Consider the following 20,938-nt stretch of genomic DNA (forward strand, 5'->3'; position numbering starts at 1 on the left):
ATATGTGTAATAGTAACTTTACAGATGGTACCGCTGTAAAGCAGCGCTCCACCTGGTATCTGAATATGAGCGCAGATACAGTATCCTGCTAGATGGCAGCGCTTTGAAGCAGCGCTTTATCTAGCACCCGAGGATAAGTGCAGACAGAGTGCGCACAATAGGTGAGCAGGGTAGCGCAGGCGCTCAATGAACAGATCCAGTCTGGAACGCAGTCAAGGGAGCTGCGTTCCACTGAGAGCAGGCGCAGCTCAGGCCATGTTAAGGGTGAGCAGAGCAGCGCAGGCGCACAAAGGCTAACCGGGTTGGAACGCAGTGCGCTCCATACAGAGCAGGCGCAGATTGGACTGGAAACCCAGAATGCATCGGAAAGGGTTTCCTTCCTGCTAAACGAACCGGAAGTAAAGTAGCGGCGTGCGCACGGAAGCGGGTCTTTTTAAACCAAGGTCAGTGAATAGGTTGGTAATGCATCACTCTATATCGAGACACATGATTGAGGATCGGGCCTCCTGATGAGCCAGAGGGGCGAAACGCATTGAGGCGAGAGAAGGCGGGCGGCACGGCATACAGCGCTATGATAAGTATCACTGATAATGTATAGTCGCACATGACAAGCTGTGACACCCTGCACCACAAGAAATCAATGTGGGAAAATCCCTGTAATATCAATAAGGGATTGAGGTGCTGGGGTTTATCAGGTGATCAGATGGCTCAGAGACATTCATACTGAAGAAGTGAAAATCAAAGAGTATGCATGATTTATATATAGTGCCGACCAGAGCCGAAACACATGTTCTCTATTGTTTTTAAACAGGTTTGGGCGATAAGGTTTTCCTTAGTAGTAGGATCGATCTTTGTATAGACGTGAGGGGACCCTTTAGAACCGTATTCTGGGTAGAAGGGCGACTATCCACTGCAGGGTGTATCTAGGGATCCTAGGGTAAGCCATCGTTGAGCGGGGGCGCCACAACGCTCCCCCTAGGGTGCCAACCCCCGCAGGTAGGCAGGTATCAGCATAGAGAAATTAATAGGATCCAGTAAAATCATCCCCCAACCTAAGGATTCTTTTCACCGGATAGTTTTTCACTTTTGTTTGCACGTTCTGTTGTGTTCACGGTGATTCAGAGTGTCAGTAGCCACAGGTTGGTGGCATTTTAAGAGTCATATAATAAAAATTGAGTTTTATGGGGAATGCTTTAAAAAAATCATCAAACAGCCCTCGGATGCCATATCTGTACTGTCTGCTTTTCACAGACTGATAAGAGAAGCTGGAGAAAGCTCTATAAGGTTATTTTCTTCGTCATCTGGGAAAAAGTGATGAAACTCCGACCAAACACTGGTGAAACTCAGGGGATTTATCTTGTAATAAATAAAAAAAAAAACACAGTCTGAGAATGCCATAATGGCCCTTTACTTTGTAAGATAAGCAATGACATTGAATGAACTGCAATGAGCAGAGAGATGTCAAAATAATCAGCAGTGTGCAAAGCCAGGGATGAACCTGACCTCACGTCTCCTGGGAAAAGTCCGAAGCAAGCAAAAGCACTCGTCAACATAACGCTGGTACTTCCAGGCTGCTCTCCTTGGCCGCCATAAGGAGGGGTGCAAAGAAGGGCACAGAATAAGGGTAAGCTCACACAGGGCATTTCTGCTGCATCTAAACCTGATCTTCTTGACACGAAAGAAGCTGCGGCAAAAAAGCAGGTTTAAGTGCGTTTTTTGGTGCGGATTTGTTGCGTTTTTTTGGGTAAAAAAAAACAAACAAACACATATATACATACAGTACATACATATACATACAGTACATACAACATACAGCAGGGGTGTCAAACTGCATTCCTCGAGGGCCGCAAACCGTGCATGTCTTCAAGATTTCCTTAGCATTGCACAAGGTGCTCGAATCATTCTCTGTGCAGGTGATTAAATTATCACCTGTGCAATACAAGGAAATCCGGAAAACATGACCCGTTTGCGGCCCTTGGGGAATGCAGTTTGACACCCCAGACATACAGTACATACTCACCATACAGCTAATCCCCGAAGGCCTTGATCACCTGTAAGAAAATAAATAAATAGTAAACCAACAGTATACTCCCTGATCCGATGTAATCCATTTAATAACTAGTGTCCCATAACGATCTCCCATGAAGAGCTGTCACATCTTGTGACCGCTCTCCAAGGGCTCCAGTGATACAATGACGGAAGGTATCCTTCCACACTGCATCACTCTGCCATCAGAGGCAGCTGTCACTGGCAACGATCGTGGGAAAATTCTCACACAGTGTTGCTGTCAAGTGAGAGCCTTGAACTCTCAGTGATAACACTGCAGAAGCCATTGTCTCCTGTCAGTGTGTCACTGGAGTCCCTATAGAGTTGTCACATCTCCTGATGTGGCAGCTCTATAAGAGAGATCTTCGTGGGACAGTCATTATATGGACTGCGTCAGACCAGAGAGTATTTGTATTGGCTTATTTTTTTTTATTTTTTTGCAGGAGATCGAGGGCATCGCTGGAATGAGCCTAACAAACAGATGGCAAAACTGTGCTGTGTTTTATTTCATTATTGACACCTCACCATTACTAAGCTGGCTTGATGTCATCTTACAATACAAAGGTCAGAGAAAAGAGGGAGACACAAAAGCGCAAATAGGGTCTTATCAAACGTTACACAAAGTTGCCTACCAAGAGAACTACTCACCTGGTGGGATTGAAGGAAGGACATATATTAATGGTGGCTGCTGCAGATCCACAGGTCAGTGCAAGACCTGATTGAAACTTAGACTTAGGTAGGAAAAAAGGATCATCCCCACGCTGCCGCAAGAAGAATTCCAAAAATTGTAGAGGTTTTGTACAGCTGACATGTGCCCGCAATAGCGGCAGGTGGAATCGTGATCCACCCGCCACTATTATCTAGTTAAATGCCGCTGTCAAACGCTGACAGCGGGCATTTAACAATGCACACACCGGAGTCCTCCGTCACATGATCGGGGGTCATCGGTGCGTTGGCATAACAACCAGAGGTCTCCTGAAGACCTCTATGGTTGTTGATGCCAGATTGCTGTGAGCGCCACCCTGTGGTCGGCGCTCTTAGCAATGCTGTAATTCTACTACACAGGAGTGATCTGAACATAGCTCCTATGTAGCAGAGCCGATCAAGCTATGCCAGCTTCTAGCCTCCCATGCATTTGCCCCATTCAAAATAAAATAAGAAAAAAAATCGAACATTCACATATTTGGTATTGCCACAATCAGAATCGCCCGATCTATCAATAAAAAAACAAGGATTAACCTGATCGCTAAACGGCGTAGCGAGAAAAAAATTCAAAACGCCAGAAATACTTTTTTTGGTCGCCGTGACATTGCATTAAAATGCAATAATGGGCGATCAAAAGAATGTATCTGCACCAAAATGATATCATTAAAAACATCAGCTCGGCGCTCAAAAAATAAGAGATCCCAAAAAAAATGGAGACGCTACGGGTCTCGGAAAATTGTGCATTTTTTTTTTTTAGCAAAGTTTGGAATTTTTTTTCACGACTTAAAAAAAAAAAACCTAGACAAGTTTGGTGTTTATGAATTCGTAATGACCTGTAGAATCATAATGGCAGGTCAATTTTTGCATTTAGTGAACCTAGTAAAAAAAAGCCAAACAAAAAACAAGTGTGGGATTGCACTTTTTTTGCAATTTCACAGCACTTGGATTTTTTTCCCCCTTTTCTAGTACACGACATGGTAAAACCAATGATGTTGGTCAAAAGTACAACTCGTCCTCCAAAAAAATAAGCTCTTGCATGGCCATATTGACGGAAAAATGAAAAAGTTATGGCTCTGGGAAGGAGGGGAGTAAAAACGAAAATACAAAAAAACGAAAAAAGCTCCGGGGGTTAAGACTGGGGTCACACTTGCAAGAAACTCAAACGAGTCTTGCACCTCAATACCCGACACTGCCGCCTGTACTCGGGACCGGAGTGTGCGGCTGCATGTATTTCTATTTAGGTGAATGCTCCGGTCCTGTGTATTGAGGTGCAAGACTCGTGCGAGTTTCTTGCAAGTGTGACCCCGGCCTAAGGCAGATTTTGTGTGTGTGTGTCTTTATTTAACTCTCTATGTACCATTTTATTATATATTACTAAACATCGGGCTTATTATTATCTATCTATAGATCTATATATCGATCTATCATCTATTATCTATCTATAGATCTACCTATTATCTATCATCTAGCTATAGCTCTATCATCTATTGATTATCTAGCTATCTGTGTGTGTGTAAACATTCTTCAGTGGAGTATGGAAATGAAGAAGTTGGACAAGAAATGACATCACGTTTTTTTTGTTTTTTTTTAAATAATAGATCTTTATTTAGCCTACAAAAACACATACAAACTGCATGAAAATCCGCACCAAAACGCGTTAAATCCGCACGGATTTTTACCTGCGTTTTCTGCCAAGAGATGCAGAATCTGCACAGAAAATTCCACAGACAAATCTGTAACCTGCGCACATACCCTTACAGTAAGGAGACCCAGGTACAGACCGCTAATAGCCGACACACAGAAGTCAACGGCACACAAAACTACACATGTGAAGGTCTGCATCTTTCTAATACACTCTGTATTGACCTTCCTCATAATTCTCAAGATCTCTGCTTGCAGTCAACGAATATAATCAATTTAAACACCCAAAGACCTGTCTTGTTTATTTCCAAATTACATAGGTATATTACATGAAAAAGCTGTCCTATGCGCCAGGGGGAAAAAATTATCACATGTGCCCTTAGGTTACAATAATTAACCGCAAATAGAAATCTTCAAGATGAGGGATTGAAACAAAGGATATTAATAAGTTTAAGTGGTAAAAAGTGACAATAAACAGTGCATCCATTTTTTCCTGTAGGAAACATTGAGGTTGCATCATAGTTCTGGTAATTTTGCAGTTTCACTTGAAACTGTTAGAGCCTCGGACATAGCTGTGAACGCTTACTGTAACAGAGTGGTTATACAGAGGCATGAGGGACCAAAACAAGAAGAGGTTATAGTTTGATGACAATTAAAACAGCAAATAAGGGTTATAATAACAAATCCATACACAGAAGTGTCAATGGGAAAACAAAATCCAATTATCAGCTATAAGAGCTGCACTCACTATTCTGCTGCTGGTGTCTATACTTATGGATCCAAAGTTACAGCATGCTGTATAATAATAAAGAGCTGCACTCATTCTGCTGGTGGAGTCACTATGTACATACATTACTTATCCTGTACTGATCCGGAGTTACATCCTGTATTATACTCCAGAGCTGCACTCACTATTCTGCTGGTGGAGTCACTGTGTACATACATTACATTACTTATCCTGTACTGATCCGGAGTTACATCCTGTATTATACTCCAGAGCTGCACTCACTATTCTGCTGGTGGAGTCACTGTGTACATACATTACATTACTTATCCTGTACTGATCCGGAGTTACATCCTGTATTATACTCCAGAGCTGCACTCACTATTCTGCTGGTGCAGTCACTGTGTACATACATTACATTACTTATCCTGTACTGATCCGGAGTTACATCCTGTATTATACTCCAGAGCTGCACTCACTATTCTGCTGGTGGAGTCACTGTGTACATACATTACATTACTTATCCTGTACTGATCCGGAGTTACATCCTGTATTATACTCCAGAGCTGCACTCACTATTCTGCTGGTGCAGTCACTGTGTACATACATTACATTACTTATCCTGTACTGATCCAGAGTTACATCCTGTATTATACTCCAGAGCTGCACTCACTATTCTGCTGGTGCAGTCACTGTATACATACATTACTTTTCCTGTACTGATCCTGAGTTATATCCTGTATTATACTCCAGAGCTTCACTCACTATTCTGCTGGTGGAGTCACTGTGTACATAGATTACATTACTTATCCTGTACTGATCCTGAGTTACATCCTGTATTATACCCCAGAGCTGCACTCACTATTCTGCTGAAGGTGTCACTATGTACATACATTACATTACTCATCCTGTACTGATCCTGAGTTACATCCTGTATTATACTCCAGAGCTGCACTCACTATTCTGCTGGTGGAGTCACTGTGTACATACATTACATTACTTATCCTGCACTGATCCTGAGTTACATCCTGTATTATACTCCAGAGCTGCACTCACTATTCTGCTGGTGGAGTCACTGTGTACATACATTACATTACTTATTCTGTACTGATCAGGAGTTACATCCTGTATTATACTCCAGAGCTGCACTCACTATTCTGCTGGTGGAGTCACTGTGTACATACATCACTTATCCTGTACTGATCCTGAGTTGCAGGTGAGTATATCGGGGAGGGGGAGCATTGCGCGATAGTCACCTTCCACGTCACCTTCCACGTTCCATCGCTGTGCGCTGCTCTGTCTTCCGTCCTCTGGCTGTGACTGTTCAGGTCAGAGGGCGCGATGACGCTATTAGTGTGCGCGCCGCCCTCTGCCTGAACAGTCAGTGCCGAGGATGGAAGACAGAGCAGCACACAGCGATGGAACGTGGAAGGTGACTATCGCAAGTGCCGGGGGCCTGAGCGAAGAGAGGAGAGTATGTGATTTTTTTTATTTTAATCGCAGCAACAGCAAATGGGGCAAATGTCTGGAGCATCTTATGGGGCATATATGAGGAGCATCTTATGGGGCATATATGAGGAGCATCTTGTGGGGCATATATGAGGAGCATCTTGTGGGGCATATATGAGGAGCATCTTGTGGGGCATTCATGAGGAGCATCTTGTGGGGCATAATGTGTGGAGCATCTCATGGGGCCCCTAATATGTGGAGCATCTCATGGGGCCCCTAATAGGTGGAGCATCTTTTGGGGCCACAATGTATGTGGCCATAATGTGTGGAGCATCTCATGGGGCCATAATGTATGGAGCATCTCGTGGGGCCATAATGTATGGAGCATCTCGTGGGGCCATAATGTATGGAGCATCTCGTGGGGCCATAATGTGTGGAGCATCTCATGGGGCCATAATGTGTGGAGCATCTCATGGGGCCATAATGTGTGGAGCATCTCATGGGGCCATAATGTATGGAGCATCTCATGGGGCCATAATGTATGGAGCATCTCATGGGGGCATAATGTATGGAGCATCTCATGGGGCCCCAAATGTGTGGAGCATCTTATGGGGCCATAATGTGTGAAGCATCTTATGGGGCCATCAACCTTTATGCAGCATTGTATGGGGCAAATGTCTGTATGGAGCATCTTATGGGGCCATTATTAACCTTTGTGCAGCATAATATGGGGTATATTTTAATATGGAGCATCTTATGGGGCCCATCATGAACTGTATGGAGCATTATATGTGGCTCCTGATTCAATATGGATATTCAAAAACACTTAACCTACTGATGTCTCAATTAATTTTACTTTTATTGGTATCTATTTTTATTTTTGACATTAACCGGTAGCTGCTGCATTTCCCACCCTCGGCTTATACTCGAGTCAATAAGTTTTCCCAGTTTTTTGTGGCAAAATTAGGGGGGTTGGCTTATACTCGAGTATATTCGGTATCCTGTACTGATCCGGAGTTACATCCTGTATTATACCCCAGAGCTGCACTCACTATTCTGCTGGTGGAGTCACTGTGTACATACATTACATTACTTACCCTGTACTGATCCTGTGTTACATCCTGTATTATACTCCAGAGCTGCACTCACTATTCTGCTGGTGATGTCAACTCCTGCCACTTATCAAATCATTTTACACCAGATTTCTGTCATAAATACTTTGATGGATGGAGCAGAGTCTTTTTGTAGTTTTTGGAGTAGAAACGGATTAGAGACATCAAGTTTTTGAGGACTATTTAGAGTTTCTGCTCCAAAAACTTCTCAAAAAAACAGTGTGCACATTCCATAAAAACCACTTGCTGTCCATATTCTCAGTCTTTCCAACATTTTGTAACGGCTTGACATTTCTGAAGACGGCAAGCAGTTAAATGAAGTGATCTGACCGTTGTTCTGGTGTCTTCTTCTCTGAAGACATTCTGTACTTTATAAAAGAGAAGTCAATTGGAAGGCTTAAAAGATGCCCAGAGAACACTCGGCATCTGTTGGAGCACTTTGCCAGCATTTTGCTTGAAAAGTTGCTAGCGGTTACTGAATTGTTTAATGAAGTTAAAAAAATAAAATAAATATTACCGGAGAACACCAGTAAGAAAGGCGTCCCAAAAATGCTGGATATATGCTTATGGGTCATTCCGTTGTAGCTTACGTTACAACACAATATAGTAACTTACGTTGCAATAAGTTTAGTCCAATAGATGGTAACATATTGTAATGTAAGTTACCATCAGCTTAGTAACGAAAGTTACTATACTGTGCGGTAACGTAAGTTATCTATATTTCGTGTAATAACTGTTGCTTTTAACTTGAGAGGTTAAAATAAATTTGTTAAAGTTGCTGGGACTATGGTGTTTTAATACAATAAAAATAGCGCTTCGCCCCTGTTTACCAGAAAAGAAAATCTGGCAGACTCATGAAGGACAATGGCCTTTCCCTTTCGTGTAACGTACATTACCAAGTAATAATACTGTATTTTGTATTTAATTTTATTGTTGAAAAATCAAACTGTGTTGAAATCTAATTGAGAATAGTTTAATGTACAATATACATTCACTCCTTTTTGTGCCTGCCTTGAAAGAACAGTGTGAATGTAACGTAAGTTACCATGGAATGACACATACGGTATATATATTAAAAATAAATAAATAAGTGGGTGGCCAAAAACTGGGAAAACACTCAGGAGGCCACCCCAAAAAAAAAACAACATTAAAGATGATTCATCAGGAAAAAAAAAAAAAAGAATAAATTGCTGGCGTTAATTGAAGAATCACCCTTTTGAAAAACTCAGTGAGCTTGCGTGCCTGAAAAAAAAGACATTGTGTGCACATACCCTTTGGCTTGCTTTTTTTGCCTGACGTTTCCAGAAGAAGTTTTGGAAGGTTTTTTTTTTTCCTCCTGAAGCCTTTGGCTTGACAACACCTAGTTACATTCCTTTTTTTACCCAGCGCTATATAAATGGAGTGATGAATGGTAGATGCAATATATGTAACATTCACAGGGCACAACAATCAGATCCTATAATTCTCCAAATATCACTTTACAGGATGTATAAGCATGGGCATCCCTGCCCCAGTGCCGGATCCCCTCCACTACAGCAGTATGTGGCGTGTTACTGGGCAGCTCTGCGATCCTTCCAATACTGACCTGTAAACTTCTCCAGAACGTCAGAAGACGATCAAATGACAGCGTTATGACTGGCTAGAAACCAGGACAACATGCCCAGATGTTAGATCCCTGCACTGTACAGACGGCGCAGAGCAGCTCAGCCTGGGGAACCTACAAAGACATAGCAGGGATCTGCTCAGCAAGTAATTACTTATGATAATCATATTACACGACACGGGCAGAATATTGACGGAAAAAAAAAGGTTCTGTAAGTTTCTATTATATTTTGTTTTCAAGATTTGTGCATTCATAGTTCCCTTGTTGTGATCCCACACAGGATGGAAACTTTTGATCTCAGGCTTCTTTCACACTTCCGTTTATTACAATCAGTCACAATCCATCAAAATGTTGAAAAGACAGATCCTGTGCAGATTGTAAAAAACGGGTGCACTGGGTCCTGTTTTTTGACGGACCCGTCGAAGCTATATGCACACGTTGTGTATGCTTCTTCGCCGCATTTTTCAGCTGCGAAAACGCATACACAACACAACCCATGTTAAAAATAATTAAAAAATAAAAAATTGTGATATTCTTACCTTCCGGCGTCCCTTGCAGCCTTCCCGATAGCTCCTGTTCCCAGTGATGCCTTGCGAGACAATGACCTGGGATGACGTAGCGGTCTCGCAAGACCGCTATGTCATCAGGTCAAGCGCAGGTATCAGGTTTTGCTGCATTTTTTTGAGCCAAAACATTACGAAGTACAATATGATTTTTTTTGTCACCAACCTTTATCAGCATGAACAAGAGAAATGTAGACTGGCAAAAAACGCAACACAAACTAACCAAAACCTGATTTTTTTCTGCAGCTTCTTTATTACCAAGAGAGCAGGTTTTGCTGCGCACAGAAAAGCAGCAAAAATGCCGCTTGTGAACATAGACTAGTACATCAAACAGCTGAGGGTTTGCTATAATTACATCCAGTCTATATAATCCTTTTAGCCATGTACATCAGCAGGAAAAAAACTCTGAAAGATCTTCCAGCAATGTATTGGCGGCAAGTAAACAGTATGAACATGTATGTATACAGTATATATATATAGAACGTAGCCCCAACACATTGTATCTATACATTTAACTCCCTTATATAGCACCATTAATTCCGCAGCACCTATGGGGCTCACAATCTACATTCCCTATCAGTATGTCTTTGAAATGTGGGAGGAAACCGGAGAACCCGGAGGAAACCCACACAAACACGGGAGAACATACAGACTCCTTGCAGATGTTGTCCTGGGTGGGGTTTGAACAAGGACCCCAGTGATGTGAAGCAACAGTGCTAACCCCAGATCTAGGCACTGTGCAGAGTTGAGGGGTCATCATTTCCTCCCCCCTCCGTCATTCTTAAGATTTTGGGGTCTCTGCTGTCAATTGATGATCAGTGATCGACGCCGTCCCTAGTCATGTTGTGGGGAAACCTCAGCAAGCAGAGTTCTTGAAAATGACAAGAAATTAAACCACAAAGTATATTAGAGAGCGGCAGAACTTTTCTTTTTGCACTGATTGAGCACCATTAAATCTGATCACTGCGGCCACACAAGGGCCGCCCTGAGGCGAGAGCAGCGAATGCTCAGCACAAATGACAGACATGTGCGTGTCACAATCAGTGGCCATCAGCGACTACACCTTCTCCAGATCCTGTCATGTTATCTCTGCCACGCTCACATGAGGAAAACAAGCACAGGTCACGTGGCCACTATAGCCAGCGACAGATCTGCTGTAAGAGCTCAGAGAGGCGATGACTGAGAGCCTCATTACACACTAGTCACTGTCGGAGGCTGAGCAATATGACTGGGTGTCTGAAAGTCCGATTAGCTCCACTGTCTCTGGAGTCTGACATCCACCATCTAATAACCGCAATCATCCCTCCATAATGGAATGGTTCTCTCCTATGCTTTACACTGCAGCTCTTCCTGTACAGACTTCCACCACAAGCTCAGCAGGGCGTCCGTTCACATAACGGAAAACAAGTTGCCCGTGACACAGATACAGAGTAGACTATACATACACAGCGCCACCCGGTGTAAGCACAGAGCGCGCTACTGGGAACGCTATCTATTACACCATATGTAAAATGTGCAGCCACTGAAAGTGTTAAAACAATACATCATGACATTAGAAAACATGGCTGCTTTCTTGCTAAAACAGCGCCATCTGTGTCCATGGCTGTGCCCGGTATTGCAACTCACACACACTCACGAATATGAAAATACCAGTCACATTCATTGGATCAGAGCAGTCATGTGATTCCAGTCCTGAACAACCTAGAACTTTCCTGATCAACTACAACTCTCATCACAGAATGACTGTTGTAACCCGTGGGCCTCCAACTCAGCATCCCATCAGCTGCCTCCTGTGTCAGCAAGGAGTAGTAGTGTCAGAGCCGCAGGCTGGCAGTCACTGATCTACAATACCCACAAGTACATACACACAGCCGCTACACGCCCACACGCGCATACGCTACACACCCACATGTACCTACGCACAGCCGCTACACGCCCACATGTACATACGCAGAGACGCTACACGCCCACATGTACATACGCACAGCCGCTACACGCCCACATGTACATACGCACAGCCGCTACACGCCCACATGTACATACGCACAGCCGCTACACGCCCACATGTACATACGCACAGCCGCTACACGCCCACATGTACATACGCACAGCCGCTACACGCCCACACGTACATACGCACAGCCGCTACACGCCCACACGTACATACGCACAGCCGCTACACGCCCACACGTACATACGCAGAGACTCTACACGCCCACATGTACATACGCACAGCCGCTAAACGCCCACATGTACATACGCACAGCCGCTAAATGCCCACATGTACATACGCACAGCCGCTAAACGCCCACATGTACATACGCACAGCCGCTAAACGCCCACATGTACATACGCACAGCCGCTACACGCCCACATGTACATACGCAGAGACGCTACACGCCCACATGTACATACGCAGAGACGCTACACGCCCACAAGTACATACGCATAGACGCTATATACCCACATGAATAAGTACAGACGCTATATACCCACATGAATAAGTACAGACGCTATATACCCACGCGCATACGTAGACGCTATATACCCACGTGCACACGCACAGACGCTAAACGCCCACATGTACATACGCACAGCCGCTAAACGCCCACATGTACATACGCACAGCCGCTACACGCCCACAAGTACATACGCAGAGACGCTACACGCCCACATGTACATACGCAGAGACGCTACACGCCCACATGTACATACGCAGAGACGCTACACGCCCACAAGTACATACGCATAGACGCTATATACCCACATGAATAAGTACAGACGCTATATACCCACGCGCATACGTAGACGCTATATACCCACGTGCACACGCACAGACGCTACTTAAGCGCATACGTACAGACGCTATATACCCACGCGTATACACGCAAACACTATATACCCATGCACAGACGCTATATACACACGTGCATACACACAGACGCTACATAACCACGCGTGTACACGCAGACACTATATACCCATGTACATACGCACAGCCGCTACACGCCCACACGTACATACGCACAGCCGCTACACGCCCACATGTACATACGCACAGCCGCTAAACGCCCACATGTACATACGCACAGCCGCTACACGCCCACATGTACATACGCACAGCCGCTACACGCCCACATGTACATACGCAGACGCTACACGCCCACAAGTACATACGCATAGACGCTATATACCCACATGAATAAGTACAGACGCTATATACCCACGCGCATACGTAGACGCTATATACCCACGTGCACACGCACAGACGCTAAACGCCCACATGTACATACGCACAGCCGCTAAACGCCCACATGTACATACGCACAGCCGCTACACGCCCACAAGTACATACGCAGAGACGCTACACGCCCACATGTACATACACAGAGACGCTACACGCCCACATGTACATACGCAGAGACGCTACACGCCCACAAGTACATACGCATAGACGCTATATACCCACATGAATAAGTACAGACGCTATATACCCACGTGCACACGCACAGACGCTACTTAAGCGCATACGTACAGACGCTATATACCCACGCGTATACACGCAAACACTATATACCCATGCAGACGCTATATACACACGTGCATACACACAGACGCTACATTACCACGCGTGTACACGCAGACACTATATACCCATGTACATACGCACAGACGCTATATATCCACGCGCGTACGTACAGACGCTATATACCCACAGACACTGCTTAACCACGCGTGTTCGTACAGACGCTATATACCCATGCACAGACGCTACATACCCACTTACGCACAGACGTTATATACTCACGCGTATATGCAGACCCTATATAGCCAAGTAATGCAGACGTATACATCCGCGCATATACGTACAGACGCTATATAGCCAAGCGTGTACGCAGATGCTATATACCCACGCGCATACGTTGACGCTATATACCCACGCGCATATGTACAGACGCTATATACCCACGCGCATATGTACAGACGCTATATACCCACGCGCATACGTACAGACGCAATATACTCACGCGCATACGTACAGACGCTATATACCCACGCGCATATGTAGACGCTATATACCCACGCGCATACGTACAGACGCTATATACCCACGCGCATACGTACAGACGCTATATACCCACGCGCATACGTACAGACGCTATATACCCACGCGCATACGTACAGACGCTATATACCCACGCGCATACGTACAGACGCTATATACCCACGCGCATACGTACAGACGCAATATACCCACGCGCATACGTACAGACGCTATATACCCACGCGCATACGTACAGACGCTATATACCCACGCGCATACGTACAGACGCTATATACCCACGCGCATACGTACAGACGCTATATACCCACGCGCATACGTACAGACGCTATATACCCACGCGCATACGTACAGACGCTATATACCCACGCGCATACGTACAGACGCTATATACCCACGCGCATACGTACAGACGCTATATACCCACGCGCATACGTACAGACGCTATATACCCACGCGCATACGTACAGACGCTATATACCCACGCGCATACGTACAGACGCTATATACCCACGCGCATACGTACAGACGCTATATACCCACGCGCATACGTACAGACGCTATATACCCACGCGCATACGTACAGACGCTATATACCCACGCGCATACGTACAGACGCTATATACCCACGCGCATACGTACAGACGCTATATACCCACGCGCATACGTACAGACGCTATATACCCACGCGCATACGTACAGACGCTATATACCCACGCCTATATGTATAGCCCGGTATTTCATACACGTAGATGGGAAAAAATGCCCCCGTTTATCATTAGAGGCAACTCTGCCTGAGCTTTTACATAGGACTAAAAGAAAACTAGGATTACAGCAGAATTAGGCCTGTAAAGGTTTCTATTCACTGACAGAAAGCAGGAATGATGAGAAAACGTGAGAAAGTGACAGAACTCCAGGGATGGGACGAGGACTCACAGACCCAGGACAGAGCTGCCCCTTAATGGGAAATGTAAGAGCAGTCCTTGAAAACGAGCAGTTCAGCTCCGCTACGTGAGGGTGAGCAATGCCATAGACGACCTATGTGACAGACACAGGTCTGGCTGACATGCTGCACATAGCATGTGACTACGGCCACCACACAGGTCAGTGCAGGGGTCGCAGCCTCCCCGGTAGACCACCCCCACCCCTCAGTGATTTCCCGGCATGCCCCACTGAGGCTCCTCTCCCTCAGGCCTCTGTTATTTACCTGCTGCTGCTGCTCAGGACTCAGCTTCTCTCCACTGACACCCAGGCGGAAGTGCCAAGCAGGCCGAGCAGCCCGCCACCCACCAATCACCGCCCAGCTTTGGAAGACAGGCAGCTGCGGCGTCCAATAGTGACGCTGCCTGGAGGCCGGAGGGGCGGGACATGCTGGCGGAGGCTGGGGAGCATGTGAGCTGATGTCAGGGACTCAGGGCTGGAGCCTGCGCGCAGAGGCAGTACATGAATTATTACAGAGAGGGTCATAGTTATGTAACCAGTGGGGAGCAGCAGTGCTTTCTTATACACTGACTAGAACATATTCCGTGCAGGATCCTGGAAAAGCTGGGTGGAAACCAATATGGCCGTCACTGCAGGGATTATTCATTTCCAGCACAGTTTGCATGCAGCATTTTGTCGCAGAGTTTCACTCCACTTTTGCGCTGCAAAACGCAAAATCCATAATGAATCTGAGGACAAATTTTCATCAATATCTGCTGATCTTGTATTACACGGCGGATTTTCTGCGCCAAATCTACATGGAAAATCCTATAGAAGTGAATAGGAGCAGAGCTGCAGTACCCAGAGTGACCACTGTGGGGTCCAACGCAGTGTACGTACAGCCGTCACCTATGGGTCCTGCAGATGGAATGGGGTACCCGGTGTCGGACCCCCACTGAAGGATAGCATACTGGACCACAGCACTGTATTCATGGCTAAGCACCACTATGGTAGCCAGAGACCACAGGCCTGGCACCTCAGGGGGAAACGACCAAGTTATAGGGGCCCCGACAGATGGTCTAAAGCAGGGGTGGCCCCAGGGCCACATTGTTACATCCCTTCTCCATAAAATACTATGACTATAGCAGCAATCATGTACCATTCTTCACCTCATCTACTGCTCTAGGAGTCAGGACTCGCCCATTGTGCCAAAATATGGCCGGCCCAGAAATGCCCACACTGCACCCATTCATAATAACCCATCACTACGGCGCTACAGAGCGCTGGTCGTCTCCATGACACGGGAACTACATGTGATCAGACACTATGCATATGATTGAGGGCCGCACAGAAGGGTATGGCGGGCTGCGTGTGGCCCCCGAGCTGAAGGTTGTGCACCAATGGCCTAAAGTCTCCCATACACATTAGATTGAAGCGTTGGGAGTGGGGTCCTCCCGACAGATGTGGATGAGGAGCTACTTACTCACTATTAATATTACTATCACTATTCAGAACACATGAACTCTTCCCCGAGCAGAACGTGAACGCGGGAGTCTGAAGAGCTCGCTATCTAAGGCATATCCAGAACATAAAGGGTTATTCCTAAAAAAAAGACTGATCCCGGGACCGCCATTGATTCTGAGAACGGGACTTTTGAACCCTGAGTATGGTGCTCTGCAGCCCTGAATATTGCAGAGGTGCACATGCATTGGTTCTGCTCCATTCATTGTCTATGGGACTGACGGAAATAGCCTACTGATATATTCGGTAGTTCCATGGACAGTGAATGGCATGTAGGCTGAGCATGTGCATCTCTGCTCCATTCAGAGCTGTCGGGCACCATACTCGGGTCTCTAAAGCTCCGTCCTCAGAATGATTGGAGGTCCCAATGGGTCACGCATTCAAGGAATAGGGAATAACTTGAGGTTTTTTTTTTCAGAATAATGCTTCAATACTTATTAGTTATATTCACATGTGTTTTTGCTGCATATCTTACTGCTTACAAATACTGAGTTAACATCCTGACCAAATACTTGACATGTGAACGTGGCCTAGACCGACGTCCTGTGTTGCTCTGTAGTTACACCTTGTACTCTTATATCTCCGATCCGCTCTCTTTACCCGAGATAGGACACATTTTATGATGACAGTAGCCATGTCCGATGATTACAGCAGCCGTCTGTAGATACATGCTGCTCACACTCTATGCTAGAAATCAACTGCAATTAACAAAATGACTGATCATGGCTCTCTCCATTGTATAATGAAAAGGTGTGACTTGCTTTCTCGTTTACTACCTTTATAGCTTTCTGATCTTTGCTTGCTGTCTGTGATTCAGAACATTCTTGTTTAAAGTGAACTTTTCAGTAACTTTACTCCTTCAGAAGCAAATGTAATGTCCTATAGGGGAGTGTAAAACATTACCATCGATCCCCATTACGGCACCATCCGCTGTGATGAAATTTGGCTTTTATTGGTATGCAAGGCCACGCAAGTACCCTGGTCGACATCCAGTAGGTTGTAGACTATGTGCACACGCTGCGGAAAGGTCTGCAGATTTTTCCACACTGATTTGGGTAAATCCGCAGGTAAACCGCACTGTGGATTTACCGCGGTTTTTTTTGCGGATTCCACCTGCGGTTTTACACCTGTGGATTCCTATTGAGCAGCAGGTGTAAACTGCTGCGGAATCCGCACAAAGAATTGACATGCTGCAGAATATAAACCACTGCGTTTCCGCGCTGTATTTTCCGCAGCATGTGCACCGCGGATTTTGTTTTCCATAGGTTTACATGGTACTGTACAATGCATGGAAAACTGCTGCGAATCCGCAGAGTTAAATCCACTGTGGATCCGCAGCAAAATCCGCAGCGTGTGCACATACCCTAAGGATATGTGTCCACCTTCAGGATGTCCGGCGGTTTAGTTGGAGCAGCAAACCCGCTCTGCGCTAAGCTCAGTCCCCTTCTGGGACGCGATGATGCCGGATGTGTTCATAGCACACATCCGGGATCATCGCACCGCACACATAGGGCCCTGTGTTATACCTTGTGGCGACGCAGCGTGGCCGCAAGGTATACGGACATGCTGCGAACTTAAAAGACGTGCTGCATGTCCGGAGTCGCAGGGCCGCCGCGTGCGTGTTACCACACATAGTGGAGACGGGATTTCATGAAATCCCCTCCGCTATGCTGTAACATCTGGACGCTGCGTGTTAGACGCTGCGTCTCTATGCAGCGTCAAACATGCAGCGTTTACTGCACGTGGAAACATACCCTTAAGCTCCTGAGGGCAGGGTCCTCTCACTTCTACACCAATCTGTCACTGTTCATTGTAATTGATATATGGATTTACTATGTAAAAAAAAATGTCTCCATCTTCTCCATTCAGTCAGCCCCTGGTCAAAGCTGCGACGAAACGCGCATTGGGCACAGCGGTGAGAGCGGGTAAACGGTCGGGTAAGGCCGGCGTCACACACAGCGTATAAAAATACGGTCCGTATATTACGGCCGTAATACGCTGAAAAGTCCCGAAAATAGTGGTCCATAGCTCCTCCGTAGGCAGGGTGTGTCAGCGTTTTTTGCGCATGGCATCCTCCGTATGTAATCCGTATGGCATCCGTAATGCGTGTTTTTATCGCAGGCTTGCAAAACCGACATACGGCTATACAAGGGATCCATGTGTAAAAAAAAAAAAAAAAACATATATACTGTCTATATATATATATATATGTATATATATATATATGTCAGTAGACACATATATGTATATATATTAATATTTCATCCAGCGCGATATAGCAGAAAGCCGGTAATTCAATTACCGGCTTTTGCTTTCTCCTTCCTAAAACCCGACATGATATGAGACCTGGTTTACATACAGTAAACCATCTCATATCACCATTTTTTTTGCATATTCCACACTACTAATGTTAGTAGTGTGTATATGCAAAATTTGGCCGTTCTAGCTAGTAAATTAAGGGGTTAAATGGCGGAAAAAATTGGCGTGGGCTCCCGCACAATTTTCTCCGCCAGAGTGGTAAAGCCAGTGACTGAGGGCAGATATTAATAGCCTGGACAGGGTCCATGGTTATTGGCCCCCCCCTGGCTAAAAATATCTGCCCCCAGCCACCCCAGAAAAGGCACATCTGGAAGATGCGCCTATTCTGGCACTTGGCCACTCTCTTCCCATTCCCGTGTAGCGGTGGGATATGGGGTAATGAAAGGTTAATGCCACCTTGCTATTGTAAGGTGACATTAAGCCAAATTAATAATGGAGAGGCGTCAATTATGACACCTATCCATTATTAATCCAATACTAGTAAAGGGTTAAAAAAAAACACACACATTATTAGAAATTAATTTAATGAAAAAAACACAAAGGTTGTTGTATTAATTTATTCTACTCTCAATCAACTAACTGAAGACCCTCGATCTGTAAATAAAAAAATAAAAATAAACCAAGAATATACATACCTTCCGAGGATCTGTAAGGTCCAACGATGTAAATCCATCTGAAGAGGTTAAAATATTTTGCAGGCAGGAGTTCTGTTAATGCAGCGCTACTCCTGCCTGCAAAACCCCAGCGAATGAAGGTAAAGTAGGTCAATGACCTATATTTAGCTTCATTTGCGGTGAGGCGCCCTCTGCTGGCTGTTCCTAGATCGTGGGAACTTTCCTAGAAAGCTCCCTGGCTCGAGTTCATATGAGGACAACCAGCAGAGGGCGCCCTCTTATGATCTCGAGCCAGGGAGCTTTCTAGGAAAGTTCCCACGATCTAGGAACAGCCAGCAGAGGGCGCCTCACCGCAAATGAAGCTAAATATAGGTCATTGACCTACTTTACCTTCATTCGCTAGGGTTTTGCAGGCAGGAGTAGCGCTGCATTAACAGAACTCCTGCCTGCAAAATATTTTAACCCCTTCAGATGGATTTACATCGTTGGACCTTACAGATCCTCGGAAGGTAAGGATATTCTTGGTTTATTATTTTTTTTTTATTTACAGATCGAGGGTCTTCAGTGAGTGGATTGAGAGTAGAATAAATTAATACAACAACCTTTGTGTTTTTTTCATTAAATTAATTTTTAATAATGTGTGTTTTTTTTTTAACCCTTTACTAGTATTGGATTAATAATGGATAGGTGTCATAATTGACGCCTCTCCATTATTAATTTGGCTTAATGTCACCTTACAATAGCAAGGTGACATTAACCCTTCATTACCCCATATCCCACCGCTACACGGGAATGGGAAGAGAGTGGCCAAGTGCCAGAATAGGCGCATCTTCCAGATGTGCCTTTTCTGGGGTGGCTGGGGGAAGATGTCTTTAGCCAGGGGGCCAATAACCGTGGACCCTCTCCAGGCTATTAATATCTGCCTTCAGTCACTGGCTTTACCACTCTGGCGGAGAAAATTGTGCGGGAGCCCACACCAATTTTTTCCGCCATTTAACCCCTTAATTTACTAGCTAGAACAGCAAAATTTTGCATATACACACTACTAACATTAGTAGTGTGGAATATGCAAAAAAAAATGGGGATATGAGATGGTTTACTGTATGTAAACCAGGTCTCATATCATGTCGGGTTTAGGAAGGAGAAAGAAAAAGCCGGTAATTGAATTACCGGCTTTCTGCTATATCGCGCTGGATGAAATATTAATATATATACATATATGTGTCTCAATGACATATATATATATATATACAGTTAGGGCCAGAAATATTTGGACAGTGACACAAGTTTTCTTATTTTAGCTGTTTACAAAAACATGTTCAGAAATAAAATTATATATGTAATATGGGCTGAAAGTGCACACTCCCAGCTGCAATATGATAGTTTCCACATCCAAATCGGAGAAAGGGTTTAGGAATCATAGCTCTGTAATGCATAGCGTCCTCTTTTTCAAGGGACCAAAAGTAATTGGACAATGGACTCTAAGGGCTGCAATTAACTCTGAAGGCGTCTCCCTCGTTAACCTGTAATCAATTAAGTAGTTAAAAGGTCAGGGGTGGATTCCTGGTGTGTGGTTTTGCATTTGGAAGCTGTTGCTGTGAGCAGACAACATGCAGTCAAAGGAACTCTCAATTGAGGTGAAGCAGAACATCCTGAG

At 45.0% G+C, this 20,938-nt stretch overlaps 1 protein-coding gene across 3 annotated transcripts in view; it reads right to left on the reverse strand.

The window, feature by feature from the left end:
- OSBPL2 (oxysterol binding protein like 2) overlaps positions 1-15,169 on the reverse strand; it is a 116,528-nt gene extending 101,359 nt beyond the window's left edge. For 2 of the 3 annotated variants that reach the window (XM_069751187.1, XM_069751188.1), the window contains exons 1-2: positions 15,114-15,169; positions 9,263-9,394 (exon numbers count right to left, since the gene is read on the reverse strand). The gene's annotated coding sequence lies outside the window, so the exon portion shown is untranslated. The remainder of the gene's footprint in view (positions 1-9,262; positions 9,395-15,113) is intronic. The other variant, XM_069751189.1, reaches the window with a different exon arrangement.
- Between the last annotated feature and the right edge of the window lie 5,769 nt (positions 15,170-20,938).

The sequence above is a fragment of the Ranitomeya imitator genome, chromosome 2 (assembly GCF_032444005.1).
Source record: "Ranitomeya imitator isolate aRanImi1 chromosome 2, aRanImi1.pri, whole genome shotgun sequence".
Classification (NCBI taxonomy): domain Eukaryota; kingdom Metazoa; phylum Chordata; class Amphibia; order Anura; family Dendrobatidae; genus Ranitomeya; species Ranitomeya imitator.